General features: G+C 32.8%; 1 protein-coding gene across 15 annotated transcripts in view; it reads left to right on the forward strand.

Annotated features, from left to right (window-relative positions):
- Positions 1-20,310, forward strand: part of EHBP1 (EH domain binding protein 1) — a 394,259-nt gene that overhangs the window by 342,057 nt on the left and 31,892 nt on the right. The gene's annotated exons all lie outside the window — the stretch shown is intronic.

The following is a 20,310-nucleotide window of genomic DNA, read 5'->3' on the forward strand; positions in this document are numbered from 1 at the left end:
CTTATTTGCAGTAGTTTTAAATATTAAACTGGTACTATAAACAATTTTATTAATTTTTAATGTTGTTTAACCCAAGATGTTCACCATATTTTATCTTGTCAATATTATTATAATATTATTTAAAGTGTTTAGATTATCTAGTCTATTTCCATTTTTTTCCTGATATTTGTGAAAATATTTGGAGATTGTAAATATGTACTCAGAACCTCTCTAGTTTGCAAGTATTTTCAAAACCCTAAAACATTTTATTGTGTCATCATGCAAATGTATTTACATAGGAATAGGTCTTGGTTTCTTTAAAGAGGGCAACTAAGTTGAAAACTGAGGCCAACAAATAAATGAAAGTTTTTCTAAATCCACTGGATAAAAGAGGCAGTGTGAAGGCTAACCATAGTGTTGAACTAAACAGAGGGATTACTCCTGGGTTTTGCATCAGTTGTTATCTGCTGGGTGGCCTCACTTGTCAAAAAAAAAAAAAAAAAGTTTAACGGGCAAACATTCACATGGGCACATTAGAAAAGAAGTATGCTTAATTCCATCAAAGCTCAGAAATCAGCCATTAATTTATTCTAACCTTCGATTGTTAGTCATTTGTGAAAAACATCTGGCCTTTAAATCATAGGGACCTAAACAGAAGCACAGCTTTGAATATTGCAAAGTTACAAGTTTGCTATTATGAAGAGGGACTAGCATGTGTATAGATGTATATCCTTGTATAGATCTTGATAACCCCATGTTCATAGCATGTGCATATATTATGTCTTTATTAATTACATAATTTATAACTCCATGAAAATATTATATTGAAACTAGTACATGAAATTTACTTTTAAAAATTGAAGATTATTAATTTACACTTTTAAAAAGTTTTGCCATTTAGCATTTCTCATCCTGTTAAATGTGATGTTTCACAACCTTGCTATTTATAAGTCAGAAATGGTTTCTAATAACATCAAACTTCAAGGTAGCAAATATATAAAAAGCTTTCAGGAAAGACATACTCTATTTTCCATGTGGCTAAGTAATTGTTAAGATATTTGTTTTAAAGCTGGACTTAGACACTCCTGACTGCCCTCTAATTTGATATGGCGGGTCCAGATGATTTTATTCAGAAACTTTGGTAGGAGAATGCAGTGAAGGAGATAAATAATTTTGCAGCCATAAGCACATTGCAAAGTATGGAAATGATTCAGTCATCTTTAACATAGTGAGTAACATTATCCAGTTTATTTCAATTTTGTATGGGTTTAAAACTAGCTATAGAATAGCACAATGTCTGGGATACATTTAACCATCAGTGAAAGCCTTAAGTTGGCAGAATTCCAAGTTTTGAAGATGTTAAAATAATGCTAAACCCAGACCGTGGACCTGCAAAGTGGTATTTTTGCAGAATGAACTTTTAAATTACAAAGGAAGCCTCTGGGAAAAACCTACTATATTCATTCATTAGAGTTTGAATTTAAGAACAAAATAGAGGGGAGGAGCATAACATTATAATATAATGTAGATATTTGATAGTCACAAAATTCAAATTTTTAAGCATTTTTTAAAAAGATAAATAGCCTAATGATTCCTGTCTATTTAAGAGAAACATAGAAGAATTTTAATACTTTGGGATAAGAGCTTTACTGAGGAAGGACTCTCCTTTATTACTAATTTCTTTTTGTCACAGTACCAAGATGCTGTATTTTCCCTTCACTGATATTTTAACTTTCCCACAGCCCTTAATTATTACAAATTAGCAAAGATCAAAAGTATCCCTTACAAGGCTTGAATCTGCTGTGAGTAATAATCATCATTCTAAAAAGTTCACTTCTTTTTCTGCATATTAATTTAACTAGGGAGCATATTTAGTGGAATATATTTGACTACTATTATTTACTTGTGGTTTGCATATTATTTTCATAAAATAGTAGCCATGTTTCTAAAATGTACATTTAAAATGCATCTAAAAATGAAAGGAGCCTTAAGCTAAAGTCATATGTAAACTTCATCTAACTCATCATTTCAGACACTGATGTCCAAAGTACTGCTAGAATAGTGTAGATGAGAGGGGAATAACTTTAAACAGCTTGTGAAATGTAATGTTTGAAATGGTTCTTTGAGAATGTGCAGATTATGGCTTGCATAGTGACTCTTCCCAGCTTTCTGGGAAAATGAGCTGTTGACATTCTTTTGGGTCATCATCCAAGATAGGAGGGCAACCACAAGGATTTAGCAGATAAATTCATCCAAAAAGACCTTTATCCATTTCATTGCAACTCAGAAACATTCATGTCGAATAGCAGCATTAATGTATCCTATTAGTCCTTCAAAGTGAGCCTTAAGTTAAAAAAAAAAAAAAATGCAAAAGGAAGAAAAAAGGAAAAAATCAAATGGCCAGAGTAATAACTTATTTAGGTTTTTTAAAGAGATAATTCATTATTTATATAATTCTGTGATAAACCTGTTTTTCTTCAATAGTTTCAAAAATTGAATTGAGATTTTACCTAATGAAAATAATCTTTTGAATCATAATCATTTGAATCTTTCTCTATATGTATATATGTATGTATGTGTAATGTATTAGTTGTTTATAATAGCAAAATATAAATGATTGCTTTCATTTTTAATTTAAGTATATTGAAATATTTTCAAAATGAGAAATAATGCTGCTCAAAATTGTTTAAATCTTGGATTTTGTATTTCAGTTGTTAGTAACATTGAGAAAGACAAATCTGACATTGATGAGTATGCAGTGATAGAGACAGCTGAAAAGATTCCAAGCTGTAAACATGCACATAAATATAATAAGTGTGTTGGATAGATATAAGTACTTAATTATAAATGGAAGGGGGAAAAAAAAAAAACTTTGACGCAAACTAGAAGGATACTATAGGCTGAATGTGAAGCAAAGGTTCCCACAATGCATTGTGCAGACCTAGGGCTAACAAACACCCTGCTGCGTTGAAAACCCCCCAAAAAGACAAAAGCACAATGAAATAGAAAGCTTACCACCGGTAGCTTTCAAAACGACAAACTAGGCAAACTATACATCTCCACCACTCCAATTTTGTCAGAATGCTAATGAGCTTGCTCTGATCTTTACTCGGCTTCCCGTGTTTTCTACATCTTCAAGGACCACATGGCGCTAGCAAAATAAAGACAACTAAATGAGAATTTCGAATGCTTTTTGTGTTAGGACCTGGTGCTTTTCAGTTGACGCACTCGTTGAATATTCTCAACTTAAAAGAGTACAACAGGGGGTTGGGTATGAACTTTTTAGCAGGGGGAAATTTGTACAAAAGTAAATTAGTGTGATGAGGAAAATATGAGAAAAATTTCTGATTAATTTCCACTCCATAATATCAATGACACCTTCAGCCCCACTCATACTCTTCTAACAAGAGATGCTGATAAAAGATGAATGATTCTGTGTTGTTCACAGTGAATGTTTAGTGGTTTTTTAATAGCAGCATTCTACATAAAAGGCACCAGGAAGTACTCCGCATTAGCAGTTGAGATCACTAGTTAATAGGATGATGTCTTTTAGCTTTTGTCACAAGATTATTAGAAAGGTTGGGTTTCTGTTCTCATCATTGCATAGTTTGGAGTGCCTATTGAGTACAAGTGCTAAAATACAGGTTTCTCAGTGTTGTTTCACATGTAAAGCAAAAAGCCTTTTAATGCAACACCTTTTACTTTTTTTAACCAGGTGATTTTGTTATTGATCTCTTATCTGTCTTTTTGTGCTCCACTAAATACTTGAAGTATTCTGCTTTTTCAGTAGGCTCTTGATGATATTTGTATGGATTCTTTATCCTTAAAAACAGTGAATATCTAGGCAAAAACATTTAATTTTTTAATTTAGTGAATAACACAATTTATTTAAATTCCCTATCACAGTTAACATTATAAAATCAACATAGAAAAAAAAAAGTTTCTGCCTTCGTAAGCTCTATATTTGACATATAATTAAAATATCATAAAAAATAATTATATATTTATAGACATAAATTTTTCCCCTTTCTATTTGTCTTACCTTTAAAAGTCAAGTCATTTGAAAAATAGAGAACTAACTCTTTCATGCATCCTTTCTTGGTTTGTTCTAAATTTCTTAGAAAAAGAAAAAAAAGGGGGAGAGAACTGAAGTGAATATAAAACTGTACAAAGAAGCATTTTTATATATAGAACACATTTGCACTTAGAGATTGAACCTGGATCTATGTATGTATTAGTACAGTAATATTAGAAGTATTATTATATTAGTATAATAGCACTTATAGCATATGTTATTACAAATGCTAGGAGGAAATGAAATACCTCCAAAGCAAGACTTTTCAAGAGCTTTTCACTCAATATAGAGAGAGACTTTTCACAGTTTTTTCTTTGACATTTAACATAAATGTATGTGATACTTAACTATTCCGCAAATGTTCTTAAATAATTTGTCATTCATAAAAATATGACTGCCACCTACCTGATTATATATCTGTATATATATATTCTCCTTAGTGTCTTATATTTTTGCCCCAGTGACTTTTTAAATATCATTGTATTTATACTGCCAACCCTGTGGGGGGGAAAAGCTGTAGCAACAGGAACATCTTGGAGAATAACTATAGTTATTAAAGCCAAGAAAAAAAATATAGAGACTATCTTATAAATATGTCAATTCCATAATTTTCCTATATTAATTTGTGATCCTATATTGCTTATTATTTAGTATGATATTTCCTTTTTTAGCAATATAGATAACAGTGCTTAACATTTCTATCATAAACATCTTCTATTTTACTCTTTCTTTCTAAATGTTAATTGGACCTTTCTGATAAGTATTAGATTTTGTCCCTATATCATTTATAAAGAGGGAAAGGATCACAACATAAAGAACATATAAAATAAGATGAGGAATTTCTTTTGATAATTTATTTTTAATTCTTAAGAAAAATTAGGGATCCTAAGTTACTATTAAATGAAACTTCTTTAGTTATTATTAAATGAAACTTCTTTATGAAATAATTTGAGAATGCCACTTTTTTTTTTTTTTTACTTGCAGAGGTAAATACTAAATGGAGTTGTTTTTAGCGAGCTTTTCATCTGACTACTATTATAGGCTAAAAATGTGAAATGTATGAAAAAAATTAAAATTATGTTATTTTAAAGAAAACCTCCAGGAGAGTAATTATTTACCAGATCTAGAATAGAGGTGAATTCATAAGATGACAAACAGAACCCTACACAAGATTTTTTAAAATCATGACTTAACACCAGAAAATTTAAATACATTGAGAGCTCTCATTCATTGTTCTATCTCCAACTCATTCCACACATCTGGAACTTTGTTACTCAGATGTGGCTTTACGAATCTACCATGACAGTGAATTGACCTGAATCCAGCCTACCTCACTCACAAGAAGCAGTAAACATTGACTCTGACCAGTCACATGAAGGAATAGGACAGTGACTGGAGGAGTAGAGTGAAATAAAAGACTCAGGGAGGACAGAAAACATGTACTGCCATCAGAGTCACAAGCTAAAGAGGAATAAGCATCAGGCTGAGGAAACGGGAATTAGAAAACACATCTGGTAGTATTCCTTTTTCCCCAGAGTTTGCAGAGGCCAAAGACTCAGGCCTGGCTGATATCCATATTACTCAACATAAGGATTAAAAAAAACCCTGCATCCCAAGACTGAGATGTTTGTGTAGGTAGCCCTGAAGAGGAGAGGAGCCAAAATGTGAGGAAGGCTTTCATAAGGCAAGTGACAGCAAATACAAGAGAAAAGCTTTAAGAACAGTAACATAAGAGATCAATCCCGAATAAAAACCTAACTCACAAGCAGATAAACCAACAGAGAAGATCATAAAAACAAAAGAATAAGATCTAAAAGAAAAAATACCAAAGTGCATTGAACTAGAAGGGAAGGAGAGAAGAAGAGAAGAAAGAAGGAAGGAAGGAAGAGAGGGAGAGAAGAAAGGAGGGAAGAGAGGAAAGAAGGGAGGAAAGTAGAGGGAGGTTCTGCAGAAGAAAAGCAGAAAAAAAATGTTAAAAACATCAATTCTGTATGAGCCAAAGTAAATTATATGGTGGTTAAATTTCACAAATTCAATAAGAAAAAAAAAAAAAATATATATATATATATATATATATATATAATATATATATATATATATATATTCCAAAAAGCAAAAGGAAATCAAACTGCAACTCAGGATGAACTTGCATCCTGGAAACCTGAGCCTAGTCATCAGTGAAAAAGGATGACATTCAACAAAAGAGATATATTTGGACCGTTTTGGGGGCGGGGGGCAAGGGGAGAGAAACAACAGCCTGGAGATAAGCAGTTTGAATCATAAATCTAACACTATAAGGTAAATTTCCTATATTTTACATTTGTTGTATATATTGAAGAGGTTCTAATTTGAGCATTAAAACAGTTACTGCTAAAGTTATCCATACTATTGAATTCATAGCATTCATTCAAGAGGGAAAAATAACATTTTACTTCTGAAAGATTTATTTTAAATAGTGAGTTTTTTAACAGTTTTGAAAACAGTGAGCCATACCTTTTGAAAGGCTATGGGTTGACTGAAATAGAAAGAACTTAAGGTATTCCTGTCCTTTTTGCTAAATGTAATATTCAGTGTGAGTGTGTGTGTGTGTGTGTGTGTGTGTGTGTGTGTGTGTGTGTGTGTGTTGGGTTTTTTTTTAATTGTGCAGCACAATTGATTGCATGTTTTTACCAAAAAATGTGGAAATTGGACCAAAAACCAAAATTTTTGGATAACAAGTGTTTAGCCCATGTATTTTTTTTGATACACCTGCAATGATAAAAGATGTAGAGGAAGGAAGACCTTGAATAAGATGAGTGGGACCCACCTGAGGATTTTGGGGAAGATAAAAACTAGAATTACACATAATAGAAGACCTATGGTTGGGTTACAATATAACTATTGAAGATGAGATCCCACTTAAGTAACATCCCAGATCACCAAGTATTGGGATGTAGAAATTGTCATGTTATGGTCACAATGCACAGATTCTGAGCAGGCAGTAATAATCTTTATTCAAACACTAAAGGGGATATATGATCTCATCCAGATGGATAGTTCTGACAATGATGTAGGTCTTAATCTTATCATGCCCATATCTACCATATTGACTTTTGTCTGGGTCCTTTCATAATTTTATTGCAAGGTACCAACCCAGTATATTTAGATTTTTTTTTTTTTTGCTTTCTCTTGATACCATGAGACTCATAGAAGAGAAACACACAGTTAATATTTGTTTGCATTCTAATTTAATCACATAAAATCTAAAACACTTATTTAATGCAGTCACATCCTTGATTATATATATATATATATATATATATATATATATAATATATATATATATATATATATATAGCCAGAAGAAAAAGCAAGATTTAGGTAATAATCTAGATAGAAATCCATATTAATTTTCTTTAGACTAACCTTTCTTTAATGAGTCTGGATTTATAGAATCATGCAATCACAAAATTTGAGAGTAAGAAGGGACCTCAGTTGTCATCTAGTCACACTGAAATAGGAAAAGAATCCCTACAATAACATAACTGAAAAGTGGTCACCCAACCTTGAAGGAGAACCTACAACCTCTCAGTATAGGCCATTTACATTTGAACAGCTCTAATGGTTAGAAATTTTTCCTTACTTCAAGCCTAAAATTGCTTCTTTATACATCGCGTTCTTTTAGTTTAGCCCTCTTGGGACAAATAGAATAAATCAAATCCCTCTTCACAAGACAGCCTTTCAGATCATTGAATAGTTATCATGTTCTTCCCTACCTCACCTCCAGTCATCTCCTCTCCTCGCTTTTCTTCTCTCTCTCCCTCTCTCCCCTCTCCCTTTCTTCTGTTCTGTCCTTTTGTCTTCTTCAGGCTAACCATGCCAAGTTTCTCAAATAATCTTCATCTATCATAGAGATATTTTACCATATTAGCTTCTTCTAGACATTTTTTAGCTGATCAGTATTCTGAACTGAACACAGTAACCTCAAGTAAAGTCTGATGAGGTCAGAGTACAGACCTCTGTTATCACCTCATTATTCCTGGAAAAGTTGTGCCCTTATTAATGCATTCCAAAAAAAAAAATTTTTTTTTGTGGCTGCCATATCACAGTTTATAGTCCGCTAAAAATATATATCTTTTTTAGAATCCTGTCAATCTATGCCTCACCCATTTTAGACTTGTAAGATTGATTTTCTTTTTGTATACAAATATAAGACTTTATTTTACTATATTCATTTTTAGATGTTTATTCAACCTGATTCAAATTTAGCCTGTCAAAATCTATTTGGATTCTGACTTTCCTATCCAGTATATTAGCTATTCTTAGCTAAGTCATTCTGATCTATATCTTGCCATTGAACCCAGAACTTGCCTACCCCTCCCTCACTTAAATCCACTTTATTTGCATGTCATGGGATCACCTCCCTGATGTCATGGTCTTTAAGAACAAAAGACAAACTACCTTAGCAACATTCTTAGCTTTGTATCATATATAGATTGGAGGAGTGTATCATTTTTTATATTAGCCAAGCCTTTGATTAAAATGTTAAATAATATGGACCACCAAACCTCTTCTGAATCTATCTGATGGTATTATTTTCTAATCCATATCTTTTTACTGCTCCATCAGAACAATATGAGATACCTTGTCAAAAAGTTTGCAAAAAATCTAGACAAATTACATGCAGAGCATTACTAAATCTTCAAATACCACTTTAAGTAATACACACACACACACACCCTTAGATTAATTTGGCATAACCTTAAGGCAAAACTTGAATTCAACATTTTGTTATTTCCTAGTCTGGCTATCTACTTCCCTATACCACCCTTAGAATCCTCAAGTAGCCCAGCAACTTATGTAGAAGGAAACTAAACTCTGGGATAATTTCAAGGCAACTTCTTTCTTGTAGAAGTCTGTACTACAAGATATAGATATAGATATAGATATAGATATAGATATAAAATACCCTGCGGTTAAGGTTATTTTCAGAAGATAAACATACTTTTATGACTGATAAACAAGAAATCTCCCTCCCTGTAGACCTTCTCTTCCTTGTCCAAGAAATTCAGGGCTTTCATCTCCAAGTAGGATGCTGCTCAAGAACTATTTGGACTACCTTCTTCTTTCTCCAAAGAATTTTGTGCATAAAAAAATTTCCCTTCTCTTCTTCCATAAGATCTGATCTCCAGATTTTTCAAATTTTAGGCTGTTTTTCCTTGAAATTTCTCAGTGCCATATCTACTACAATTTCTTGAGCTAGGAAGGTTCACTGTCAGATCTCCTTACTTGAACTTCTGCTCAGAATAGCTGGTAACCAGAAACCCAAATCCACACTACTCTCTCAGGCTACCTGGAAAGGTACCTCTGATTCCTATCATTACAACACAAATTGCTATTAGCATTTCTAGGGAAAGGAAATTGCTCATGGACACAAGTTCATAACTCAAGTGAAATAAATAAATAAATAGATTTTTGAAAGGTCCATGCTCCTGCATTCTGTTTGTTTCAACAATGAAAAAGATGTGAGAAAGAGAAAGAACAGCTCACTTTTATAGGCCATTGAGAGAGACAGCTGATTGTCTGTCAGTTAATTATTAGGAAACAATTCTAGTTTCTGAAATCCATTCAATATGGTGCCATGAGCATTTGACTCCAAAAAAAGATCTACTCCCTATAATCTTGTCAGTTCGATTGGACAAACTCATCAAAGTAATAAAGGCCTCCTCTACTCTCCCCCCTCCCACTTATATTATCTTCCCAGTTAAATATTTTCCATCACAGCAGATCAAACTGGGATGCTTCAGGGCACATTGGTTATATATTGTGTCTCCAAATCTAAATAACTATCTGGGAATGTGGAGAGTTCCATTACTTGTCCATTAGGCACAGTTCTTAATTGATTCCTTTTTTAGTCATGCTCTGAATGCTAATGATGTTTATGTTGCCTAGTTCTTAGACATTTCCAAATTCAAGTATTTTGAAAGTAGTCAGTGTTCCCATTGTGGCAGGCTTGGAGCAAAAGTCAAACTTTTTTGTGCTATGGACTTTTGGTAATCTAAGGCAGTTTATGAATCTCTCCTTGGAATGTTTTTAAAGGCATAAAATAGGATTTAAAAGAAAACTGTTATATTTAAAGATGTATTTTTTTTCCTTTATCTAAGTTCACAAACTCCCAGGAATCTAGGCAGAGATCCCTTCCAAGAAATCCCATGTTAAGACCTCAATCAAGAAATTTCATTTACCCTTCTCCCCCAAAAAATTATTATACGAATTCAACAACTACAAATATACAAAAAGAAAAGAAAAAAGATAATTAAAAATAACAGTATAGAAGAAAGGGAAAAAGGAGGAAAGACAAGAAAGGAAGGAAAGAGGGAGAGAGCCTTCATCAGAGAAGCTTAGCCAAGGCATTTGGGACTCTGAACAAGGTTTAGAGATTTGGCTAACTGGAAGTCAATTTTTCAGCCCCAAGTTAGAAACCATTGGATTCCTCAGTACCAAAAAAATCCAAACGTAGACAGGGTGAATGCAGGGTTGATGAAAAATGAAGTCAACTGATTGAACTTCCCCTCCAAAAGTAAAGATATTTGGGAGTCATCAAACTATTTTTGCCTTTTTTGAACCTGGAGTTATAGTAAAAGTAGCAATCTGGATCTGGTTTTTCTTTTTTTTTCTTTTTAAAAAATGTGAATGAATCCTGAAGATGATTGAAACGTTCTAAAAGAGAGCAGAAATCAACTTCTTAGATCTCAGACAAGATTTCAAGATATTACCCATTATAGCCCAGAGTTTTACTTCCCTGGCCTACCAAAGATTCTGTTCTCACATGGACTAGATTAAACATGAGATACTTTACTCCAAGAATGCCACTTTCTCAGTTTATTTTAGAAGATGTAAGGACTTTTAAAAAGCCCACTTAAAAAAAAAAAAACAAAAAACCTAACACTCCCTCCTCCACCCCCATAGAATATGCAAAATCACAGTATCTTAGAATTGTGGAAGGAATCTCATCAAACTTATACTGAATCTCAACTACAATGTCCTTGACAAGTGGTCACCTAGCCATTGCTTGATAACCTGTAGTGAGGGGGGACTCATCCTGTCTTGAGGAATCATTTAACTTCTGGACAGTTCTAGTAGTTTCAGACTTTGTTTTGGCATAAATATTCCTCTACCTCATTCTTCCTAGCTACACTGATTGTAGTCAAAGACAAAGTTATCTTACTTCCCTGACAAAAATCTGAAAATGACTCTAATTTTCTTTTTTTCTCTGAGTTTTTTATTCTCCAGGCTAAATATCCCCAGTTCTTTAAGCTATTCTCTTACATTTACCATTCTTGTCATCTTCTACTCATTCTGCAGGGTATCTTTGTCCTTAATTTGTGGTATCCAGACTTAAAAACATTGCTTCAGAAATGGCCTGACAAGGACAGTGTACTGAGAGATATCACCTCTTTACTCATAGAACATGCAGCCCAAGGTCACACTGAGCTTGTAGACCACTAGACATCCAGATCTTTTTCAGGCAAACTGTTATGTTCCTATATTTCCTCAGTTTATTAGATTCTGTCCACTCCTCTCACCTATCAAGATTTATTGGGTTTCTGACCACATTATCTTGTGAGTTAGCTATCCCTCCTAATTTTATGTAATCATTTGTATACATTTGACAAATATCCACTCTGTACATTTTTACAAATTTTTTTAATTAAATTACACAAATCAAGCACAGATCCTTAGAGATCTCCATTGAAGACCTCCAACTAAGTTGGCATTAAATCATCAATAACTATTCTTTCTTAGACCACTCAATCATTTTTGAATCACCCTAATTATACCATCTAATCAACTTCTCTCCATCATTTCTACAAGAGCATAATCCAACTCATTAGATTTAGCAAATATTACCCAAAAAATTGTTTTGTGAATTATCTAGAGTTAGAAAGGTAATAGAAAAAATGTTGATGCAACTTTAAACTCAAAAGTGTGCCTTTAATATATTTTTTTTCTTGGAGTGCTATTTAATAAACATCCTTGATTTAAAATCAAATGCATCACTCATATCTAAGTGAAACATGTTTACCACATTCTTCTTATCTAACAGATTAGCAACCTCTGTCAGAAAGGGAAATAAGGTGAATCTGGCATGTTCTTGATGAAGCCACACTAGTTATTTGTAATGGCTACTTTCTGTATGATATATTTGTTAACAATTTTCTAAAATTTTCCTAGAAATCAGTCAGGCTTGTTGGCCAATGTTGTGCAAAATTCTCTTCTCTACTTTGAAAATCAGGATATGTGTCCTCCAATTTTTCAGGGCCTTTCCTGTTTTTTGTGAGCTTTCAACTTTTACTGACAGTGTTTCAGTAGTCATATCTACTAATTATTTCAACTTCAGGAGGAGGTAGGTCATCTAGGACAGTTAAATTGAATTTGCTGAAATAGCCTAAATCCCCAGTAAAGAAACTGAACGTGAAGGTGCTATTGACATTTAAGTGAGTTCTGCATTTCCAGAGTTTGACATTCCAAGAATTATACATATCCTATTCTCCAAACAAGCTTGTTGAACAAGTACTGAGTGTATCTTCACTGAGTTTGCTTTCCAAATAGGATTCCACATAGGAATTATCTTTCTCTAAGATAAGCATCTCATCAAGAAATTTCCCCTTGCTACACAGCTTGATCTACATACTCTCAAATTTGGAAATTCTCAAATATGGGAACTCCCAAAATTGGGACTTATAGGGGTTTCTGTGCTCTGTAGTCAATTTCTCAGTGCCTTGGTTACCATTGTCTCTTGTTCAGAAAAGAGCCTTTATCAAGCCTCTCAACACAGATCTGTAATCATAAAATGAAACTAAAAGATACCCACAAAGCTATAATCTAGGAATTTTCAGGCCTCCTGGGTAAGTACTTGCTACTCCCCATGTGATTCTGACACAAATTATTAATAATAGAAAGACAGAAAAAAAGGAATGACAAATATCCTTATGACCATGGATAAGTCATTCACTCAATGCTACAATCATCTCTTTAAAACTGTGAGTTAGAGGACTTAAACCACCCCCAAAATATCCTAGTCCTGACCCAAAAAGGGTCACAAACATGTGCACCAATATTATGAGACATTATATAAGGGAGCAATCAATTCCTGCTAGAGTATCAGAGAATACTTTGTGGACATTATAACATTTGAACAAGACCTTGAAGGACAAGTCAAGGGGTAAAATGGCAAATTGGAAGCACAAACACACCAAAAAAAAAAAAAAAAAACATTTCTAGTGTATTCATTAAGTACATCAAATTTAAACAATCCAAATTTATTTTTATAAATTAGCTTTTTTATATAAATTATATAATGTTTTATAAATTAGGACAAATTAACTTATAGTTATTCTCTTTACAAAATTGTACATGGTAAGAGTTCCTTAAATAGAAAGCCCTTGTTCACAATCATATTTGAAGTATGATTAGATTTTTTTAGATGCTATTTATACAAAACTTTATAGGAGTGGGTCATTTATAGAAACTGAGGCATACCTATAATATAATTTATACAGTTAGAAATTTAGCATTTAGAAAAACAAATTCTGGGAAGTTTTGTTGCTTTTTTTTTTCTCAGCAAGTTATCTGTGATTCAAAATTTAAGCATTTGTGCTGATTTGGCAGTAGTATGTTTTTCTACTGAATGTGAAACCAAGTTCTTATGTTGTCACACTAACATCAAAATAACATGCTTTACTGTAGATGTTTTCCCTTTCCTTTAAAAAATTTTTAATTTCAATAATTAAATTCAGATTCCTTAATGTGAGTAAATTAGATGTAGAAAATACAGGTATCCCAAGTTCTGGACCTAATTCTATCAGTTCTATCAATAATTTAATGATATATCTAACTTTTTTCCTGCTAAATTATTTCTTCACATTTCTAATGAGAAACATAATTTTGACTTAAAAATGATAATAGCTTCCTTACCACTTATAAGAATTGTTGCCCTATACCTCTCCTTTCAGTTCAGTAACAGAGTCACCTCAAGCCAACTTCCTTCTCTTTGGTGGGTCCTTGGTCATCACTCCAACCAAATCCCCATCATATACCTCTAATCCCACCTCCCATTTATCAGAATAATTGATTTTTAAGACCTTCTTTATCACTCTTTAAAAAAATACAATTTACCCCTTCACTATAATAAGGCAAAAAAAATTTATAAAGTTTCCATGGAGACCTAAAAATCCTAATACTAATAACTATGAAATTAATCTTTGTAAATGAGCTGGCCTGTTACTTAAGAGACATTTTATATTAGTTGTATGTGAATTGGGTTTCTTTTCCTAACTAAAGATTGATTCCAGTGACTCATTCTATAATGGCATGAGGATGACCTTGGGTTCTCAACTACTGTTCCGGCAGAGTGCAAACTCTGGCAGGTTCTACCGTGTTGGAAACACTGAGAGTATAGGCCTGGCAAAAGACTCTATGTCTGTCATCCAAGGACCAGCCTTAGCTAAGTTTGGAAAGCCTCCTTACCAGAAGGTTGGGCACTAGGTGATGATTTTTTTTTTTCTTTGCCACAGCAACTTATGAAGACTTTCTTTTAAGACATAGGGGATTTGAGATCAGCATTGATAAAAACAGTACCCAGGCTGATAAAATTGTAGATCGTTGAAGTTTTAGTTTTTTTATATTTAGGATTTAATCTTATGATCTTATTATACACAGATGCAAAATAAATGCAAGTTTTATGGTTTAAAAATACATTTCTTTTAGGACTTGCAAGTCCATCAGCTTTAAAAATGTATTAACTTATTCCCAATTTCATAATACCATCTTCCCATAATACGATACCATAATTTGATATGGAGTTGCCCAGGGATAGCATCAAAGAGAAGTAATTTTCTTTATTTACAATTCACAGAGTCAAAGTAGTGATACTTTCTACTATTAGGTTAACAATCTAGTAAGTGCTACTCTAGAATGTAGCATGATCTGTTTTAAACTTTTGTATTAAATAGTGATAAATCTTTTGTTACTTTTAAAAATTTACGCCCTGAGTTTGAATTCCACCTCATACACTTAATATATGATCAGGCAAATGGCTTAATATCTAAGTGACTCATTTTCCTCATCTGTAATAATATTTGCACTATTAATCTTTTCCTCTTGCGATAAAAGCACTTTACAAATCATATGTTTTTATATAAATGGGCATTGTTGTAGTAGAAACTTTCAATCATTTTTAGTTTCTCTGCAAATGATTTGCCTGTTCCCTTTGTGAAAAGTAAAATATTATAGCTGTCCTTTAATTCCTTGTTATGCTGTAACACTATTCATTCTGAAGAAGTAGATGGTGTTCTCTAACAATTGCATCTGTTCATTGTCATTTACATTCAGAACTGAAATCTGACAGACACTTGAATAGCTGGGGATTTTATATATTCAAATAAATTATATATTCAAATAAAATATTTATATATTCAAATAAATAATATGTAAATCATCGGGGAAAATAAACCACTGATCCTGATGGTTACTTTAAAATTGAAATAGTCCATAAAATAGTGCAAAAATAGAAACTATGAATTTCCTTCAAGTGACTTAGTGGAAAGAACATTGGACCTAGGAATCAAGAACCCTTTGCTTTAGTATCTCTGTCACTAACCAATTGAATGGCTTTGATCACTATTTTTTCATATATAAAATGAAGAGGCCAGCTGTGGGAGTGTATAACGATATTCTTCCTAGCAAGGAAGGTGAGATTGGTAGATCACCTAAGTTCTCAAGTTGGGAGCTGTGCTGATCCTAGCACCAGTATAGTGAATGCACCAGAAATAGAGGGCCACCAAACTGCCTAAGAAAGGACCCCATTCAAAGATGGCAGCCTGTTAAAACTTCTGATCAGGATTGAGATTGGACCTGTAAGGGATTACTACATTTTTTAAAAAATGAAGTTAGATTTTTCTCAAAGATCACTTTTAATTCTTTGTTTATATCTTTGTGTTTGATGCACACTACAGACTTTTTTTGGTTTTATTTTTTATGGGCAGCAATGTGGTACAGTGGATAGAGTACTGGACAGGAAGACTCATCTTTCTGAGTTCAAATCTGGCCTCGGATACTTATTTGCTGTGTGACCTTGGGCGAGTCATTTAACCCTGTTTGCCTTAGTTTCCTCATCTGTAAAATGAGATGGAGAAAGAAATGGCAGCCCATTGAAGTACTTTGCCAGAAAACCCCAAATTGGGTCATAGTCAGACCTGACCAAATAACTACTGAGCTGAATAAATATTTACATAATTTAATCACTGTGTGTATGTATATATGTGCTATTTTTATTTTTCTCTTTTCTACTTATTATTATAGCATAAAACATTTTACAGATATAAACATAATACATGTACTTGTAGTGGTGAATAGTTCTATATAGTATGTATCAATATGCTGTAGTTTGCATAATTGTGCTATTGTTTGGCATTTGGATTTTTTTTTTAAATTTATATCTCAACTATTAGAAATAGCTTTGTTCAAATGATTTTTTTCCCTTTGTCTACAGTTTTTTTTAAGTTATAAAAAAAGATTTTTGCATATTCTAAACATTTTTTAAAATTAAAGCAGTCTTCAAGATTCCAGCTTGAGATTACAATGAGAGCTACTAAATATTACTGAAAGATTGAAGGAAAGTGGGTTTGATTCATTGTAAAGAAAATTTTTTTATCTAAAGTAGTTGTTACATATTTTATAGATTACTTGAATGGAAAGTTTAATTGCTATGCTATTATATCAGGTGGCAGATCTAAATTTCATTTTCTGAGTTGGAAGTTTATAATATAGTCTTCATTTTGATATGCATAGTCTGGTGATTTCTAGAATTAAGAACTTTGTATATAATTTGATTCAATAAATATTTATTAAGCACCTATACATGCTAATTGAACCAATTTCACAACAATAAAAATAGCTACATATTTTTAATTTCAAAATTTTAACTAAAAGAAATTTAACTATTATTTTGACAAAAGTTTGTGTGAGTAGAGAGCCCCAGTTGCATATTCTACAATGTTAAGATGGCCAACTAATATCCATATTTATATATAAATTTATCAGCCATTGAAATTAAAATATACAAATGAGTTTTATGCTATGTTTCTAATTAGTGAAATTGATTGTGAGAGAGATATAAAGGACTAGGAAGAAGAAAAAAAGGTTGGTGATTACTGCCATGTTATAAATTATATTTTGTATTTAAGAACAATTGATTCTGTAATTGCTCCTTTTACATTGTATTTATCCAAACTTTGCCTTTTCCAATCCATTTCCCTTTAACTGCTACCAAAATGATATTCCAAAAACATGGGTATTATCATGTCACTACTCAAGAAGCTTCTTTAAAACCTATTGCCTCTGGGATAAAATAGGAATTTTTCTATTTAGCACTTAAAGCCTTTCTCAGTCTAGCCCCAACCCTATTTTCCAGACTAATTACACATCATTCTTCTCCTCCTGACATACTCCACATTCCAACAAAGCTGGCCTACTTCGGTTCCCAGATGCATTAGTTTATTTTCCACAGCTATGGCATAGTCGAAGTTGACCTTCCTGCTTGAATGCTTTGCCTCTTAAAATCCCTGACTCCTTTCAGAATTTTAAGTATCATCTTCTTCAAGCCCTTACCTAATTTCCCCAATTTTAATGCCCCCTCCATCATTATTTGTATACTATATTTACTTGTCTGTTATCATTTAGATATCTCTCTTTCCCTCTCACCTCCAAGGATACTCCAAACTTATATATAGCATGGTGGGTAGTGCATTAAGATCTGGAGTCCAGGAAGACTTTGAGTTTAAATCCTATCTTAGGGGCTCTATGACACTGGGCAAGTCACTTAATCTCTCTGGGTCTACTATTATTATTAAGGGTAAGAATGATTAACTTTTATTTGTATCCCTGGTGAAAGTACTATGCCTAGCACGTAGTGGATGCTTAAGAAATATTTGTTTATTGAGTGACTCTCCATACTCCACCCCACCCAAACCTTCTTATCATTCCTTTCTGCTCCAAATTCTGCCTTGATAGCAACTGGTGAGAGAGATGAAGAGTTTGAACCATCATATCTTCCCTCCCTACTATCCTTTTTTCTTCCTTAGAGGTATATCTCATGTTCCTCTTCAACTACTTGGTTAATTTTACCTTAAGCAATTTTTTTTTTCCTGTCTCCCAGTGGCTTCCAATTGTGAGCCTAATTGTGGTCAGTAAGCATAAGAGTGATGCTGATAATAAAATTTATTGGGAAATCATTAGATATGACTTTCTAAACCTGATATCTTTACTAGAACCCTTGAAAGTGAGGCAGGGCCAGGAATGATGTAATCTGTGTAACTGTGTAACTATAAACTGTGTAAACTGTGTTAACTATATAACCCTACATACATGTAAAACTTACTAGCATATTTCTATTTATCAGTTTTTTCTCTAGAGATGAATAACATCTTTCTTCACAGATCCTTTGTAGTTGATTTGAATATTTATAATACTCACAATAGTTTAGTAATTCATAGTTGTTCTTTGAACAGTAATACTGTTATAGTATACAACATTCTTTTGGTTCTGCTCATTTCACTCTTCATTTCATATGAATCTTTCTATGTTTTCTAAAATTAGGTTCCCAACCTAATTTTCATTTTTTATAGCACACTATTCCATCACAATCATATATTAAAGTTTGTTTAGCCATTCCCTAATTGATTGACAACATCTCAATTTCCAGTTCTTTGCTATCACAAAGAGAGCTGCTGTAAGTATTTTAGAACATACTAGTTCTTTCCCTTTTTCCCTGATCACCTTGGCAAACAGACTTAATTGTGGTATTGTTATTTACCACGATTTTTCACATCATTAGTTCTTTCACCTATCAGAGGATATATTTCATCTGTGCTGAACGGATATGAAATCATCAAAGGCTGATAGCTACTGTTTCATTAAATCATTATTTATCTTGGAGGGCAATTACCTATTGGTTATTTCTGTACAAATGTAATATTCCTTGGAAAAGGAAAAAAAAAAGTAAAGTAAAAACTGAACAATTCTGCCTTCTCTTTATTGTTAATCCTTAGGATCTTAGCTATTGTATATAGAAAGGCTATTTTTTTCTTGAGTCATACTCTTGAGCACATGCTCCAATGTAAGTAAAAATGAAACCAGGATGTTTTTGTGGTTATTGTTTCCTTAGCTTTTCTCATTATCTTCAGCTTATTCTGAGCTTTAATGATCCTGAAAATATTGTCACAATACTATGTCCATTCTCTTTTACCTGCTCTTGCTTCTGCCTTCTGTTCTTTTCTTATAAAATATATAGCAGCTATTCCTTTGTTTCTTCAAAATTTTATTGTTGAGAGCCTCCCATCACACTTCTATTCTCCCTTCCTATAGTATTTTAGTCCATGGGATCTTGTGTATCTTTTCTCTGTACCCTTTGAAATCTCTATAGACTTCCACTTTAGTTCAAGGAGTTTCCACAGATATACCAGACAAAAGATAAAAGAGACCCAGGTTATATAACAAATAAGAAGTAAAGAGAAAAACTATATTAAGTATCTTCAGGCTACATTAGCAAAAAGAGACCAGAAATCTATAGACATTTTAGGAAAATACTCAGCCAAAAAACCACTAAAGCCTTCTGAAACCTTTCAGGAAGATTCAGGATAGTTAGGTAGCTGAAATTTGGACTCATGTACCAGAAGACCAAAGTACTCTAACTAGAAAGCACCAAGGCAGTTAATTACTCATGGAACTCTGATCCCAGACATGGAGATGAAAGTCAACAAACCTTTTATTAAGATTTTACCTGATGGGCTATGAAAATTGGTAGCAAGCTAAACCACTAATGATGATCTTGAAAAGCTAAGCACTTTGTCTGGAGGGTACAGGCCCCAAAACCTATTAGCACTTTGTGAATAGCAGAAACAAGAGGAAAGGATGTCTATAGCAAGACTGCAGAAAATACAAATCAGGACTAAGCAGTATTCCACCATTCCATCTAAATATATAGGAAAATTTGGTACCTAACTATGACATGAAAGAATCCACCAGTCACCAAAAGAAACCTCAAAATGAAAACTCCTTGGAATATGACAGCCAAATTTATCTTTGGTCTTGTGGTCCATAAGTCAAATTTCAGAACTAGAAAAAAAAAGTGCTACAAGAAGTCAGAAAGTATCAAAAAACAAACAAGACAAACTACAATGAGTATCACAAAATTTGTGCCAGTTACTGCTATTGAC

Source organism: Antechinus flavipes, chromosome 2 (genome assembly GCF_016432865.1).
Source record: "Antechinus flavipes isolate AdamAnt ecotype Samford, QLD, Australia chromosome 2, AdamAnt_v2, whole genome shotgun sequence".
NCBI lineage: Eukaryota > Metazoa > Chordata > Mammalia > Dasyuromorphia > Dasyuridae > Antechinus > Antechinus flavipes.